The 13,698-nt window shown below is 43.9% G+C and overlaps 1 protein-coding gene across 2 annotated transcripts in view; it reads left to right on the top strand.

Annotated features, from left to right (window-relative positions):
* The window catches only part of ADAMTS19 (ADAM metallopeptidase with thrombospondin type 1 motif 19), a 166,577-nt gene that overhangs the window by 60,316 nt on the left and 92,563 nt on the right, over nt 1–13,698 (top strand). The gene's annotated exons all lie outside the window — the stretch shown is intronic.

The following is a 13,698-nucleotide window of genomic DNA, read 5'->3' on the forward strand; positions in this document are numbered from 1 at the left end:
CAGGGATATGAATACTTTAAGCATCTTGTGTAGCTTGGCCCGTAGAACAGCTACTGATCCACATCTCTTTTCATTGGCTGCATTCATATGATCTTCCAAACAATGGTTTGGAAAATTGTGAATGAGTTCCTTGCTTGCATACTTCATCTTCTCCTCTCCCCTTTCTTCCCCCCTCCCCACACGCAGGACTTGTTGTTTGTTAAGTCATTAAAATATGTGTAAATTACTAACCACAGTTTGATTTGTGGCTTGGAGATCATAGTTTGCTGGTGTGAATAAAGTGGCAAACAATTGTTTGATTAAAACAGGAAATAATGAATGAAGCCCCACATGCAAGAGGTAGAGAGGGGAAAAGGAACACATAAACCTACATTAAGCCTACACCATGGCTTCCTCATGAGGAAGCTGCTTGAACCATTCACCAATGAGGTTATACTATATCTCCAAAACTAGACGTGATAGGGCAAAACAGATGCCATTTTTTGAATTGGCACCCCAAATGTACCCAGGAATTGGTGTAACGTTTAAGGAAGCAAAATGTGTGTTGGCCTGTGTAATAAATGCAGTATATCAGAATAAATTTTTGCCCAGGAGGAGAGAAATATTTGCAACTAAAGGTCCACAAGGCAGCTCAACATTGTGGGTGAACAAGGCATCACTGGGACAGCCTCATGTATTCACATATTTTCTTTGGTCACATCTGAACTGTGGGAGTGGTGGTTCAGATTTTGACAAAAAAGGGTGGGTGAATGGAGGGATCTATTCCATTCCTCCGGCCATGTCTTCCCACACTTAGCTGTTGTAATCACGTTTCTTCCAGTCTGGCTCTGATTAGACTGTGACTGAATGCTAGTCAGAAGGGAGCTTTTTGAGGCTGCAATTTCTTTCCAGTTTCTGAATAATTTAGACTGCACATATGACTTTTCAATAGTGCATATTGTCACCATGATTCTGAGAAATGGACCTCCCCACACACACCCCATCACCACCTCTTTTTTTTTACTGTTAAAGTGGGTGCTTGCTGTTCAAAGCAGGGATTAGAATCATGACCAGAATTCCACCACATTTAGTGCAAGTACACAGAGGCAGGATTTCTGTAAGGTTCAGGAAGGAGAGTAACAGTGCAAACCTATGCATATCTACTCAGACGTAAATCTCATTGATGGCACTTAGTCCCAGATAAATGTGTATAGGATTGCAGTCTAAGAACTGTCAGCCCAATCCTATGGGCTCTTTGTGCTGGCTGCAGAAATGCAGCTGTAAAGTGTCAAGTAGCACACTGTGGGAGCGCAGGCAGTTGGGCTACTGGGTTGCCTGCCAGAGCAGATAAGCCAGTGGTGGAAGTGGGAGGGGATGGGGAGAGAGAGCAGAATGGGGGCAAGAAGAGGACAAAATTATGCAAGGAGGGGGAAGGATGGGGAGACTGTGGGGGTGTGTGTGTAGATCCTGCAGCGATGACGCGTGCTGGATCCTGTGCCCTTCAGCAGCAACTTCCCTGCCCCCTTTCTCTCCTTGGACTTGCACCAGTGAGGACTCCCAGCATCTCAAAATTATGATTTCTTTATCAGAATTCATGATTTTTCCTTTTTGCTGATATAGAAAATTAAAATTGAAGATTGAATTTGGAATTTAAATAGTTCAGTAGTAAGGATAAGACAGAAGGCAAGCAATATGAAGTAACAAATCTTCACACAATGTATTTATAGGGCACATGAAATAGGATTTTCCAGGAATGTTTAACAAGCTATAAATTATAGTATTTGCCAAAGGAAGTTAAAAGAAAAATGCTGAAGAAATGTCAACTGAACAATTTATAGTTATCTAGAGTTTACAAAAACTGAAACGCAGTGTACACTTTTATTTATGCTGCAAGAAGGAATGGGCATTAATGTTAACTTGAATGTACTCAAAGATTTTTACTCAGTTTAGCTTGATTCCTATGTCATTTGAAGTCACACAAGTGCACCTTAAAGTGATTCCCAAATCTAAAATACAGGTGTGCACCACTTAACTACAGGGATATGTTTTCCTATTCCAATTGTTATGCGATTAGGTCATTAAGTGAACATTCAGTCCAGTCTATTGCCTTTGTTGTGTAAACAGACACTCCCTGCCAGACACTTGCTGGTTGCACAGGCTACTGGAGATAGATTGCCTCTTCTTTGCACTAAGAGCCTCTCTGTTGTGTAAACAGACACTCTGCTGCAGGCTATGGGAGATGCTATTGCCTCATACAGGGCATCTTTATTGTGCTTTGACCACAAAGCACATATATGTGGTCTGTCGTTAAGCATGTGGTCATATGTGTGTCATTAAGCAAACTGTTGTTAAGCTGTGGATGCCTGTATATGATAGGAAAGGTTTATGCATATTTTTTCAAAGACAATTCAACTGATTTCAGTTGGAGAGAGTTAAGCATGTGCTTAACTTCCCACTGAAATCATTGAACCTTTAAAGTCCTTCAGTTTGGCTGGCATATTGTAACAACTTACCATATGGCAACACTGTTAAGCCTGTAATATCTCATTCCCCCCCCCCCCATTGTATTTTCCTAAACAGACTACATTGCAGTTCTTCACTTGGTTCAACCACTGGAATGAACATGATTCTATTTTAGAATAAACTATAAAAGATTTTTCTGTTTCCTAGAAAGAAATGTAAGTTGAATCAGTGTTTTGCAGGACCTAATCCTATTTTAGTTTTTTATATAAAGATTTACAGCACAATCCTATGCATGTTTATGCAGAAGCAATTTCTACTGAGTTCAATGGGCCTTACTCCTAGGTAAGCATGCATAGGACTGTTCTGTTAATCAAGCACTGGTAGTCTTCAACCAAAAGCATACCATGAAGAACTAGAACCTTTGTCTCTCAGATACTTGAACTGTCCTTCAGAATTTGAAGAAAAGTAATAGCAGTAAACTGCTTGTAATGGCAGTTAGTTTTATTTGTAGACTTTTGTAGACTACATTATATAAATGCATTTTGCTAGTTTGAAATGAAAAATACAGTACATACATTTGCCATTGCTCTCTCAGACACCCCCCTGTGGCCTGCCCGCCTTGGGCCCATCGGTAATGCACCTGAATCTTATTCTCACAAGCTATGCAGTTGTTGAGTTCTTCATCTCCTTTTATTGATTGTGCAGCACAAGTGTGCAGCACATGAACTGTGGCACTTGGAATCTTGAGCTTGCTATTACTGTTTGTTAAACGATTGATCGTAATTTCACATAGAGGTTTGACAAAAATTATAGTTGGGAAAGAAAACTGCGTCAGTACTTCTGATTTCAAATGTCCCCTCACCCAATTTATTTGAAATTATGGTGGTTGTATATTTGTGGTTTTACAGCTATTTCTAATGTGCTTACATTTTGGACTGGAACACATGGATGTCGTTTTGGAGCTTTGCCACTTTTGATTGGTATTCTACTGACAGGGTACCAATTTCATGGGGAAGACCCACTTGATAGGTGCTATCACAAAGAAGGATGGGGTCACATCCATTACTACTGGCTATGTGTGTGAATGGGGTCATTGTGCAGTTCTCATATTTGCTAATACATATTGTATAATGCTAGTAATTACATATAATGTAAACATATAATCAAGCTAGAGAAAAGCAATCATGTGAGATGGCCTGTTTGTGTCAAGTACTGCTTCAGACTGTAGCAGGAAAAAGTTATTGTCCTCCTGAGAATTTTAGATTTAATTAGACACATTCAAGGACCTATTTGGAATAAGAAAAACAAAATTCATGTAAGTCAGCATTTTTCAACCGCTGTGCCGCGGCAGCAGCCTCAGGTGTGCCGTGGGGCCAGAGGAGGCAGGCAGCAGGCAGCAGTTGTGGGTGGACAAGAGGGCTGCTTTGACCCTCACGCAGCAGCGGGCGAAAAAGGAGCAGCCGCAGCTGAGCAAGAGGAAGGCTACAACCCGCATGGAACTGGCATATGCTCGCTAATCTCTGCAGCAGCCTCCCCAGGGGTACAGGGAGCCCTGCATATGCATCTGCAAGGCTCCCCAGCCTTCCAAAGTGAAAGTGCAGTGATCGCACTCCACCTCCACAAAACTGGAAGTGGAGTGCAGTCGCTGCACTTTCACTTTTAGAAAGCTGGGGAGCCCTGCAGATGCTTACGCAGGGCTCCCTGCACCCCAGGGAGGCTGCTGCAGGGACTGGCGAGTACATGCCACTCCCTTAGCTATCCTTAAGAGGGCAGAGGCCAGGGCCCTCAGGCTGGAGCGTCGCGACGCTCTAGTTTGAAAAGCCCTGACATAAGTTCTAGTTTTGCTTTGTTATTTATGTGTACCTAAGCATTAATCACACATTTTTGCAGTGGATATAGAGAAACAGCCGGTCACTATAGATAACTTCATCTGGTCACTCCTCTCTGCATCGAGCTGAACTTGCTAGATCTAAGAGTGATCCTAAATCACTTCTTAAAGTGTAACAATCAGGGATGTGCGGTGGGTGGGGAAGCATGTGAGGCAGAGCCTCCCCACTGGAGTCCTTTGAAAAGCATCACCACCATATGAGGCACTCAAGCAGAGCATGTGGGTTGTGAGTGCTTGAGTGCCTCACACAGCAGTGGTGCTTTTCGATGGACTCTGGTGGGGAGGCTCTGCCTCACTTGCCTTCCCACCCTCCGCACATCTCTGCTAACAATCGTAGTGATTCTGGGCAGCAAACCATGCTGTTAAGAATCTAAAGTTTTCAAAACTACTTGAGTTGAAACAAAGAACCATTACATTTTGGCCTTGTTTCTGCTGTGGCCACATCAAATCCCAAGAAGAGGAATGCCATATGCTTGGATGTCATGATGGCTTGAAAAGGGATGTTTTGCACATGATGCGTTCCTTCACTCAGTCTGACTCCCTGGAAAAAAATATAGTCAAAGGAACTATATTTTTAGTAATGGGAGTAAGCTGTAAAGAACAGACTGAGAGAACACAGCAACATCAGACTGTGAGCCAGTTGTAAAGAACTCTATTCAATGAACAAATCATCATGTTCACAGTTGTGAGTTCTCCCAAATAATTTCCAGCTGGAGTTCTTTTTTTAAAAATGACCACCATTTCTGTCTGCCTTCTTTATTAATGAAATGGCCAGGTTTCTTTCTCTTTTACTCCAACCCCCCCCCCCACGAGTATGTGTGATAAAACATGCTAGGCTCAAATGTATGTTCTTTAATCTTATTAAAATTCTTAGTAATAGAAAAAGGGGAAGGTTGTTACTCTGACAAATGAAGCATATTTTCTCTCTGGCTCTCAAGTATCTCAGTAAGAAAAATGTCAAGGGAATACTTTCTCTCTTCTTATTTCAAGTCAGATATTGATTTGTTGCTCTCTAATAGCTGTTCAACCTCATTGCAAAAAACATTCAAATGCTAGAAGACACAAGGCACAAACATAACTGTGCCCTGGGTCAGCACAAGTTACTTGTACCAGCCCGGAAGGGTTGCAAATGTTCCGTAAAGCATGTTCACGCCTCCGTGGAAGTAAGCCATGAAGGTGCGCCAGCCTGGGGAGGCCAAATCCAGCTTCTGTGGTGGCAGGAAAAAGTACGTCCGTGTCAGCCAAGCTCAGTGGGCATAGGGGTCTGGAGGGGGCAGGTGGAGGGTTGGGGGAAGGCATTTCAGGGCGAGGGGAGGGTGGGTGGCAGGCAAACGGCAGGCGTGCCTGGGGGCGTGCAGGCAGGGAGTGGGAGGCAGGGCCAGGATCCTGCAGTAATACTGGATCCTAGGCCCCGTTCCCGGGCAGTGTGGAGCAGCTCCTGGATGCTTTGTTCGGCTCAGATCTGTGTCACCTCATCAGGTGGTGCAGATCTGAGTAGACCTATTGGGGCTGCTGCGGCTCTCCCTGGGGTAAGGGGAGAAGTTTTTCCTTGCCACAGCCCAAGCCTCAGCCAACCCCAGACTTGTGCTGGATACAGCACAGGCCCACCAGCCTGCCTGTTCCAGTGCAAGTTGGGATTGCACTGACAGTGGCTCTTCTTTAATTTAGTAAAGTACATATACTGTGAAAAATTATTGTAATGCCTAAAATATAGCAGGAATGCACCAGGGGTACTGTTAAGCATGTGGTCAGAAGCCTGGGTTCAAAGGAAAAACTTTCTTTATAATAGCTCCCATTGGTACCCCCAAAACAGGCATCCCATGATTGCCCTGTGCTGTTTCATGCTTTTATTTATCTTTTTTCACATTTTTATACCACCCTTCCTCCAAAGAGCTCAGGGCTGTGTACACAGCTGCTCCCCTCCTTTTGTCCTCACAAGAACCCTGTGAGGTAGGTGAGGCTGAGAGAAAGTGACTGGCCCAAGGTCACCCAGGAAGCTTCATGGCTGAAGGGGGAATTTGAACCTCGATCTTCCAGGTCTAAGTTCACTTCCCAAACCATTACACCACCCTGGCTCTCATGTTTTATTGGGAAGGCTGCCTATGAATGCTTGTCTGAGTCCAAGCACCCAGGCTCATTTCTGATCATTCTATAAAGATTGAAAGGTGCACCTAAGAACTGTTCTTCTTGGAACAGAAGCACACTGAGGATAAGGAATACCAAGTGGCATGTGGAAGAGCAGTCCTCATGATAGCAGACAACATCTAACTGTCTACTGAACAGAAGCTGTGTAACTTTTGTTTTAAAACAGACTCATTAGATGGAATGGCATCTCCACATGTTTTTGAAGTTGCTATCTGAAGAATGTTGCCTGCCAAAAATCACAGCCACGTTCCAACCAGCGGAGGTCTGAGCCTCTTAAAGGCCAAAAAAATAAGAAGTTGCTATGGATATCTTTAGGTAAGAGGTGATGGTGAAGGCAGTGACACAATGGCCATGACTGCACTGCTGCCAGGAACAAAAGCGATGTTTTTAACTTATCTGTGATAGTGATGACCTTATGGAGGGTCTGGGGAGTCTGCAAATCCCTCTGTAGGGCTCCCCAAGCTTCCAAGCTGCTGGAAATAGCCATTGGAAGTGGCCATTTTCCGCTATTTTAAGCAGTTTGGAGGCTTGGGGAGTCCTGCAGAGGGGTCTGCAGGCTCTTTGGACCCTCCAGTGAGCTGGCGCTGCCACAGGTAAGTTAAAAAAAACTATTTTGTCTCCAGCAGTGGTGCGATCACGTTGCTGCCTATGCCCCTTCCTTGCAAGCGCTTACAGCCGTTTCCAAACTCCCAGAGAGTTTGGGAACCGCTGTTTTAGGGTCTGGTCTTTTACTAACTGCTTATGCATCTGTACTAGGATGATTGTTCAACCAAAATGCAATGAGTTGTGGACTAGAAATCCAACATGAAGTATTTGAGTTATATCCCTCTAGAAGTGCTGTGTGCTTGACTTCCTTGCTGAAGTTTAATTCAAACCCCCCCCTCGCCCCCAAACATTCCAGCGTTTGGCTCTTCTCCCTTGAGATGGCTCTGCATGAAATGTTGCTATTTTCTCTCTGTTAAATGGTTGCTGATTCATCATTTGTGACAAATGAGTCATCTTTTTTTTTTTATCATGCAACCCCAGAGTATACAGCTCATTCATAAGTAATGTATATTATTTGTACCTTTTAAGCAAGAACAATATGGAAAGTTTTTTACTTTCCCCTTCTTCCTCTAATGGGAAACACTTGGTATGCTGAAAGAAAATGCATACTAGTTTTTTAGAAACAGAGCTGCAAGTCAAAGTCAATTTCCCCCAAGTCATGCTCTGAAGTATGAGCATCTGAGAAATACCTGTGAATAGTCAAGCAAAACAGAAACACAAGAATATAATATACATCATATTTGCTGTTTCAGTGGCTTAACTTATTATAAATGTCTTTTAGGGAAATTTATGAAAATGGAAGCCCCATTGCTGTTCTGTTGCCTCAATGCATTGAATTCACATTCAGAGAAACTGTAAATATACAAAAGAGTATTATTCCAGCCAAATAAATACTATGAATTCTAGCAGTATTTGCCAGTAACATTTATCAGTATTAGCTTATACATATGCAATTCTATGGAGTGTGAATTTTGTTTTGAACATGGCATATGTTTATAGTTTCATGGTGGAATAAAAGTGTATTTCAGATTGCATGAAATCAGCCCAAGGCAGTCAACCCTGCACTCAGTGTGTAGTTAATCAGGAACAATTTAAAGCCATCTGTGATGTGTGTGGGGCCATGTGGAAGATGGGGTTGAGCTGAACAGTCAGGTCAGGTGGAACCCATCACCTCCCCTGTCTGTTAACCTCCTCATGTGGTTCTTTAAATAACACCATGGGGGAATTCTAAAATCCCGCCTGCTTTAATCACATGTAAGGAAATTTCTTTTTAATTCTAACAGGGGAGGGACTTCTACAAAAATGCTCCTCTTTCTCCCACCCTATGGAATAATTTAAAAATTACCTGCATCATGGTGTACTAAAGACCTTTCCTTGCTAACCTGGTATGGTGTAGGCATGATTTTATAATCCAATATTAAACTGAATCAATAAAACCAAACTTTATTTATAAAACTATAATAAAACAGTTTGCATAATTTGCTTAGACGTTCCATTACTTATAAGATTCCTCTAATACTGGCTCTCAAGAATGACTTGATCCTGTGACTAGTTCATTCCTTAAATAATTTACAGCCTAATCCTGTAGTCAGGCAGTGCCCTCACTGGGCCACAGCACCAACACTGGGTGTTGTAGAAGTTCCAGAAAGTGTTTTTTTAAAACCCATAGCAAGCGGCACTGGTGGGAAGGCCTTTGCCATCCTGTGAGTGCTGTATCCCACCCGATGGCCACTGGGGCAGATATGTGTTGTGCTAGGGCAGGGGAAAATGGTGGGATGACATTCTGGAGGGGTGTTCTGGGGTGGGGAGGGAGTGAGTGAGTGGTTCAGGCCTGGGGTGGGTGGGGATGGTGGAGCAGGCTTCTACTGCATCCTATTCCCCATCCTGAACCTGAAAGCCATACGCAGGGTGCTTGATTCTGCTGCTACTTGACCTGCTAAATAGCTGGTGCAGATCTGAGTATCCCCACTGAGCAGTCTGAGATGCTACATAGGGTCTTTTGTTGGCATCCTTCAGTCTGGGAAGACTATGGTATCGTGCTCTGAATATTGTTCTGGAATAGAGTGTCCTCTCCAGTGTGCGAAGCCTGGGTAAAGTAGATATGGAGGATAGACTGTTACCCATGCAGCAAATCCCCCCTCTCCACGTCGCCGAAATGGTCCAATGAAAGGCAGAAGCCAATATGGTTGGTTCTAGCGGCGTTGCAGGAGTTGCCAGAACATGACTGCGTTCAGCCATGAACTGCCTCAGGGACTCCGGCTCCGGATTTTTCTTCGAGGTTGACTCCTGAAGCCTTTTCCATAACTGGATGTAGCCACAAGGCAGTGGAGGTTTGGGATCAGAGTTTTCCTTCTCTCAGATGAGCTGCCTTCCCAGGCTAATGAGTCCCATCTACCCGGTGGCTGTTTAGTTGCCTCTTACGACAAGTACAGCCAAACTGAGGGCCTATTCTTATCCCCAGCCCCCAGGGGAAGTACATAGTACTACATAGGGTAAGGGAACAAATATTCTCTTACCCTGAGGATACCTCATACCTACTCAGATCCAGTGCTATATACAGTATGGTTCCGCTGTGGCCACATTGGGTAGGATTGGGCTGTAATAATAATAACAACAACAACTGTATTTTTACCCCGCCTTTCTCCCCGAAGGAACCCAAGGCAGCTTACAACAGATTAAAAAACATAATTTAAAACAAATAAAAACATATTAACACATGTCATAAAAACAGCAATCAGATAAAAAATAGGTAAAAAGAGCATAGAGCAGCAGCAAATCATAAAAGAATCAGGTCTGTAAAAAATATTAAAAGATGTTAAAAAAGATGTTAAAAAGGCGGAGAACTCAGAAGGCTTGTTTAAACAGAAGGGTCTTCAGGCCTCGCCGAAAGGTCTCAAGAGAGGGAGCCATTCTCAAGTCAAGGGGAAGGGAGTTCCATAGCGTTGGTGCCACTAATTCTTGCCGCCGCCCCACGTACCTCCCTAGACGGCAGCACTTGTAAAAAGGCCTTCTCTGATGACCTAAGAGGACGAGCCAGATTGTATGGGAGTAGGCGATCTCTAAGATACCCTGGCCCAGAGCAGTATAGGGCTTTAAAGGTCAAAACCAGCACCTTGAATTGGGCCCGGAAACAAATGGGCAACCAATGTAGCTGCTGGAGAAGCGGACTGACAGGGTCGAACTGCCTACCTCCAGTAACCACATGGGCCGCCGCATTCTGCACTAGTTGCAGTTTCCGAACCATCTTCAAGGGCAGCCCCACATAGAGTGCGTTACAGTAATCTAACCTTGATATCACTGAGGCATGGATCACCGTGGCCAGGTCTGCACGATCCAAGTACGGCCGCAGCTGGCGCACCAGCCAAAGCTGAGCGAAGGCCCCCCTAGCCACAGCCGCCACCTGGGAATCCAGGCGCAGCTGCGAGTCCAGCTTGATCCCCAAGCTGCAGACCTGCTCCTTCAGGGGGAGTGCAACCCCATTCAGCGCAAGCCGATAGTTCAGCACCTGCATCGAGGATTTCCGAACCAGGAGAGCCTCTGTCTTTTCCGGATTTAATTTCAGCTTGTTAGCCCCCATCCAGATCCTCACTGCCTCCAGACAGCGCTCCAGGCCCTCAACCGCCACCCTGGAGTCTGGAGAAAAGGAGAGATAGAGCTGGCTGTCATCGGCATATTGATGGCACCCCACTCCAAACCCCCGGATGACCTCTCCTAGTGGTTTCATGTAGATGTTAAATAGCATGGGGGAAAGAATTGAGCCCTGTGGCACTCCGCACCTCAAGGGCCAGGGTGTCGAACAGGCATCCCCCAGCACCACCATCTGGGACCGACCCTCCAAGTAGGAGCGGAACCACTGCAAAACAGTGCTTCCAGCTCCCAACTCGGCCAATCGGCCCAGAAGGATACCATGGTCGATGGTATCGAAAGCCGCTGAGAGGTCCAGCACGACCAACAGGGACGCCCTCCCCCTGTCCAGTCCCTGGCGTAGGTCATCCACCAAGGCGGTTTCCGTTCCAAAGCCCAGCCTGAGTCCAATTACATGTTCCTGTCTCTACCACACTAACACACTGGTAGGGGTATCCCCTGAGAACCAGACTTGGCCCACACTTCTGCCAGATTCAGGACTGTGCAAGCTCCCTCAGGCCCTCACACTAAAGGTCTGTTGATACTTGTGCTCCTGCTGAATCACCACCTATAAGCACCACCTAGTAGTCAGTTCTGGCTCTTGGTTAAGAAGCAACATCTTGGAAGTCTTCCTTAAGGTTTCTTTTCCAAGCTTCTTCAGTGATTATCAGCTGCATTTTTCTCTCCTGGTTTTCATGTCTTCTTCTTCCTGGCAACACTGCCTCTTGAATCTCTGCAACAACCAACCAACGCGCAACCAACAAACATCATCTCTCACTGCCTCTGCTGTCCCTTTTATTTTGTCTTTCTTGGCCTCTGTAACTGATCATAAGATGCACTGCCTGAACTCTACTGACTGTTCATAGATAAAAGCAAATGAGAACTGTTGGGGAGAATTTTGAATAACCAATTGGAAGTGGTCACCAGCTGACCAATCAGAACTGCAGGTTTATAATGCCTTGACTACCAGCTAGATTGACTTAGTGCACGAAAACCTTCACAGTTCTGACATCTTTGAATAGCTGGTATATATTACTGTGACCAGCAAAACTCTTCCTTACTGCTGACAGGAAGTCCCATACAAATGTATCCACTTTTTTCAGAGATTGCACCAGCAGGCTTTAACCTCTGTTTACAAACAAAATTATCTCTGAATCCTGCTTCTTCACACCATCTAAAAGGATTAACCCCTTAAACAACTGTCCTGCTGGCGCTAGGCACTCACTCCACATATTTTTCCTGAAGAACTTTCCATGGCTAATATAGCAACTTCTGCTTCAGCTCACCCCAGTTAATATCTAATCCTCCTACTCAGTTGTCTTCTTTTTCTTCACATCTTCCTCAAAAGGCAAGCTCATATTTTCCTGCCTTCTATCCAACAACCCTTCCCTTATATTCTCTCATACTCATATTCTCTCTGCCCTTAAAAAACAAAAACATTTCCAAAGCATCTTTTTTTAAAACTTCACCTCTGGTCTTTGAGCAGACAGCATTTAGTTTACTACATGATACAAATTTACTACACCTTGTACTCTAGCAACTTTCTAACAATCTGCTTACACCAGAAATTTTCATGAGCATTACACATTCTCCTGAACTTCTCATCCTTTGATTTTTGTATTGTAGTCAGGTTTGCTTCCTGGCTCCTACTAGTGGGCAGCTCTCCAATGTCAATTGAAGAGCCCCCTGCCCCATACTCTGCCAGTGAGGCTACTAATGGGACTAGAGACCCTGAGGTCTCACAGGATGGGAAAGCCAGGCAAGGTCAATCTGTGCATGACTGTCAGTGCATGGATTGGGATAATCATTTTCTGGTTTTCCTCCTAGCTCCTAACTTCTTCCAGTCCCTGTAAAGCCTCCTTCTGATTTCAGTTTTCTTTCAAAGTAACCCTTCTCAGGTCAGCAGCTAATGTAGATTGTTAATTTGATTTTTTTTTTTTTAATTGGAATAGGATGGTATTTTGTGACCATGGCAATTTGGAAAATGCAAATACATAGAACAGGCTTTGGAAAACAATCCTTCTGAACTTTTATCTCTAAATTTCAACTGATAATTTTTAACCAGTAACCATATTTTATCCTCATTTCCTTTCATTGGCTAATGCCCAACCTGTCCAAGCCTTGATTCTACCCCTGAGCATGCTTATCTGGGTTCAGTTCCCACTGAGCTCATTGAGACTTTAATAAGGCTTTTTTCTACACGCATCAAGATTGCAGCCCTGTTCAGCCTTACTTGGATATAATTCCAACTGAGCTCATTGGAAGTGTCTTCTGAATAAATACACATGGTATGAGACTTGTATCTTTAGTGCCATTTCTTGTTCTAGTATACAAAAGGCATAAGTTCATCTTTTCTGTGACCAACTCTCCCTCCCTTTAAGAAAATTATCAGTGGAGTGCTACCATTGATTTGAAGCAGAAATGTTTCAGGGGAAAAGTTGTTAATTTGCAGTTTTGTAGAAAATCCATAGGATTGACTGGAGATAGTTTAACCATTACAGAAGATCAATTGTTCACTTTTTTCTTCTTCAAGGATTTAACGTTGGAACCATTCTGTGTTAATAAGTCACAGGAAGAAACAGAACACACACACACACACACACACACACACACAAAGAAACTCTTTTACCTAATGCTGTGATGGCTAAGCAGGAACAGCTGCTTACTTGAAGCCAGATTCTGTTTCTTAACACACATAAAATTAATAACAAAGGACAAGACTTGAAACTAGTTCACAACTGGAAGTTGGCTGATTTACATTCAGTAGCTAATGTTTAATGTGGCTTTCCAGCACACGATCGACTTTGTATAATAAGTAAGAAAGTAATAAAACTGATTAAATTTTATATTTTTTTTGCATCTAGACTCAGGTAATTTCTTCCACGATGTTGAGAGTGGAAATTTTAAATGTCAGAAACATCCCAAATATTTCACAGCTGCAACATATGGCATAAAATAATTGTGCTCCACCACAGTGTAAATGGAGAGTATAAGCCTCTTTTCCCCTGGCATGTGTCAGTAGCTGGAGTCCATGGGCTTCACCTGCATTCCTG

Source organism: Tiliqua scincoides, chromosome 2, assembly GCF_035046505.1.
Source record: "Tiliqua scincoides isolate rTilSci1 chromosome 2, rTilSci1.hap2, whole genome shotgun sequence".
In the NCBI taxonomy this organism is placed as follows: domain Eukaryota; kingdom Metazoa; phylum Chordata; class Lepidosauria; order Squamata; family Scincidae; genus Tiliqua; species Tiliqua scincoides.